Source organism: Nanorana parkeri, unplaced genomic scaffold (assembly GCF_000935625.1).
Source record: "Nanorana parkeri isolate BGI_ZX_2015 unplaced genomic scaffold, ASM93562v1 scaffold386, whole genome shotgun sequence".
In the NCBI taxonomy this organism is placed as follows: Eukaryota; Metazoa; Chordata; class Amphibia; order Anura; family Dicroglossidae; genus Nanorana; species Nanorana parkeri.
Window position 1 is genome coordinate 1,260,620 of NW_017306654.1, and position 3,853 is coordinate 1,264,472.

Here is a 3,853-nt window from a genome sequence, read left to right on the forward strand (position 1 = left end):
CGAAAATCTGGGTCTGAACGTGCGAATTGTGGCCGTCAGCGACTAGTCAATGTTAGGGCAGAACGGAGAGTGGCAAGACTGGTACAAGACAACAGAAGAGCAACAGTGCAGTGTCAGATTCCTCGCATCACATTTCAACATCTCGTGGAGTCACGAGGCGGCCCAACGAAGTACTGATTGGGTGTTCATAATAATCTGGCCACTCAGTGTGTATGTATATAGATAGATAGATAGAGAGATCTATATCTATAGATATATTTAACTATCTATCACACACACACCAATCAGAGATGAGGCTTGGCTTAGTGTGAGTCCACCCAAGGCCGCTCAAAACTGTGACCCCCCCCCCCCGACCCAAGCAGTTGCGGCGGGGGCATTCTGCGTCCTTTTGTGATTTGTAGCTGCTGGCCAGAGAATGCGCTTCTACGCAAATGATTGGGAGTAGGAGGTGGTAGTCAGAACTGGATTCACACGAAGCCCATCCTTATCACTGATCACAATCGGTGGAATGCGGGTGCAATGCTCAGGCTCCTGCAGACTTTTCTTCCAGCCCTAAGTCTGTACTGAGGTAGGGAGCATCTGTTATGGAACTGGAGAACGTTATCAATGGAGTACAAGTGTGGTGAAATCACTGCACTTGTGCTCCATTGAGATCTATGGTACTTTTAGCGTTTTTTCATTCACAGATCTTGGGAATGGATCTGTAAATTAATAATGTGTGGGCACAGCAATGCACAGATGTGCTGAATTTAAAAGCAAACAGAAAAGCAAAGTATGCTGCGGGCAGAAGAACCCCGTAATTCGTTTGGGGTGGGGGTGCTAGGAAAGGTCTCCATAATTTATAAGGGCAAAGCATGGTCACGAAGGTTGAGCAAGTATATTTCAGTTGCACGTCTGTCATTATTTGTACTATCATTTCTTTAAGCACTTAAATGAGAGCATTTTATCTGTTCTGAAGGTTGAAATAGTAGATATAATCCAGGTCAGGGCGAGATCTGCAAGGAGTTTGCATGTTCTCCCTGTTCTTGCGTGGTTTTCCTCCGGGTACTCCAATTTCCTCCCACTCTCCAAAGACATGCTGGTAGGTTAATTGGGTCAAGTCTAAAGCTGCCCATACATCTTACAACCGTCACACGACTCTCGTTGTAAGGTAATTAAAATCTTGTACGATCTGCCCATCTTGGACAGGCAGATCGTACTTGCGATCATTGCAAGCCCTCCCTGCCGAGGCGAGTGCTTCCGATGATTCCAATTCTGAGCGGGCAGTGTGCGATTGCGCACAACGGCCCGTGCGGCATTTGTCTTTCGAGCACGCCACTAACCCGCTGAAAATCTTACGATTCTCGGCAGGTTTTCGAGTGTGCTCGGAAGACAAAAGCCGTTTGACCGTACAGTAGAAACGGTCGCACGCCTTCCATACACCTGCCGATTATCATACGATCGCGGGATCACCCGCGATTATCGTACGATAATCGACAGGTGTATGGGCACCTTAAATTGGCCCTGTGTGCATGTGAGATGGGGACCTGAGATTGTAAGCTCTTTGAGGGCAGGGACTGATGTGAATGTGCACTATGTAAAGCGAGTAAGGCTAGGTTCACACCTAGGCGACAGCGTTTTTGCGTGTTTCTACGTGCTGTTGTGATGCACATTTTTGTGCGTTTACCCTTTTTTTTCATGTGCGTTTTATGCCCATAAATCTGGTTGTTCGTTTTTGTAAGCAGATTGAAGCTCAAGGATGATAATGAGCAAATGCGTGGCCTAAATTGTCGGCGTTTTATAAATACCTGTAAGAAATAAAAATAAATAATGTCATGTGTCCATTATAGCTGGATTTTATGTCACCAACACTTGTACAGGGATGGGTCAAGCACGTTCTATGTATGAGAATGTTGGTAATGTTCTTTTTTTGTCTTGTGAGCTACGCACACATATTAAAATGTGTGTAACATATATGACGGAAGTTTCTATCTTATGTGTATACAAAATGGCATTCTTCAGATATTTCCGGATTTGTACTGTTGCTATCTCTTACTGGTGACTTGAGAGGTATCACATTCCTGAGGTGTGAATCAGCCATTGACGGCTCGTTCATAATGGATGCATTTCGATGTTTTGACCAATGGTATAACAATCTAACCGTATCCATGGGGCTCAGTCACACCAGCGTGCTGCATCTTATTGCTCTGATGACGGATTGAGTCATTTAATTGCCTCAATTATACGAAATTGCAATGTGATGCATCTCAAGGCATGCCGACCCTCATCGACGCAACGTGTGTTCATTCAACTTTTTTACGTGAATGAGCCCCGAGAGATGTTTTATGTACTCACGCTTTGTTATGTTTTTCTTCAGTTCTTGGGGAAACTCCGCTGTGAATAATTGTTTATTGTGGCAGAAGAAGGCGGATCAATAAGTTCATCTTGGCAGCAATGTATTGTCAAAGGAGACTTCTCCGGTATTGATGAAATGTAGTAAAATTGAACAAAACACGAGAAGCTCAATTAGTAGAAATACAACTTTTTTTTGTGCAGATTGTCTTGCTGGTGCTATTGTTTTGCAAGCAAGTGGATTTTATTTAGTATCATTATTTTAGACATTGAGTGTGTGAGTGACATTCAAGAGTTATTTTGCTCGATGAACAATTTTAGGGCTGCAACTAATAATTATTTTAATCATCGATTAGTTGGCCTATTTTTTTTTTTATAAAATACACAAATGGCGTGTTACAAACATAGTTTATATAAATCTTAAGCTGTGTCGTGCTCTGAATCACTCTCTTCAGATTTAACTCTTCAGTGAGTGAAGAAAAAAACATACATTTATATAATAATATAATACACCAAGTCAAAATAAACTGTCAAACACAAACACTCTCATAGAGGACAAACACTCTCATAGAAATCCACAACTGTGATTGTGAATTGTGCCAAAACAGCTATTAAACGCTATATATCCACTTGTGTAGTTGCTTTGTGATCAGATCTTCACCCGTACACACATTAGCTGCCTTATATTCAGACCTCATACAGAGAAAAGGACTCTCTGTGAGAATTAAAAAGATTTTAAGTACTGATGCTCTGCGCAATGATCATTGTTTTGTTCTAAATTTATTGTTTATGAGGGGAGGCTCTCAGTTTGGGCACACCTGAAGATCGTTGATTGAAATCCCTAAAGACAGGATAACCCCTCCTGGAAGTTGAATGGGGGGGGGAGAAGTGCTTTAGACCTTCTGTCTGTATGAGGTCTGACTATAAGGCGAGAGGCAGCTAATGGCGTGTGCATGGGTGAAGATCTGATCACAAAGCAACTACACAAGTGGATATATATCGTTTAATAGGTATTTTGGCACAAATCTCAATCACAGTTGTTAGTTTCTATGAGAGCGTTTGTCCTCTCATTTATACCTGGTTTGGACAATTTGACTTGGTTTATGCACATTAAGTATTGTTTAAATTCATACAGTGTGTGTGTTTTTTTTTTTCTTCATTAACGGAAGAGTTGAATCTGAATAGAGCATTTCAGAGTATGGCACAGTTTAGTTTGGTTTGGTTTATGCACATTTAGTATTTATCATTGTATACATTTATGCATGTTTTTTTCTTCACTCACTGAAGAGTTAAATCTATCATAATAGAGCGATTCAGAGCATGACACAGCTTAAGATTTTTTATGTTCTAATCATTTGACTATATTTGTGTTGCCGCTTTCACATATTTGGCGAATGCCACCGCAACACACCTCCCACAGCAGAATTTGTCAGGCCGAAACTAAAACAAAATTAGCTTGTTTAGGTGTTGTCTTTGAAGAAATATAAAAAAATAATAATAATAATTATTATTTTTTTTATAT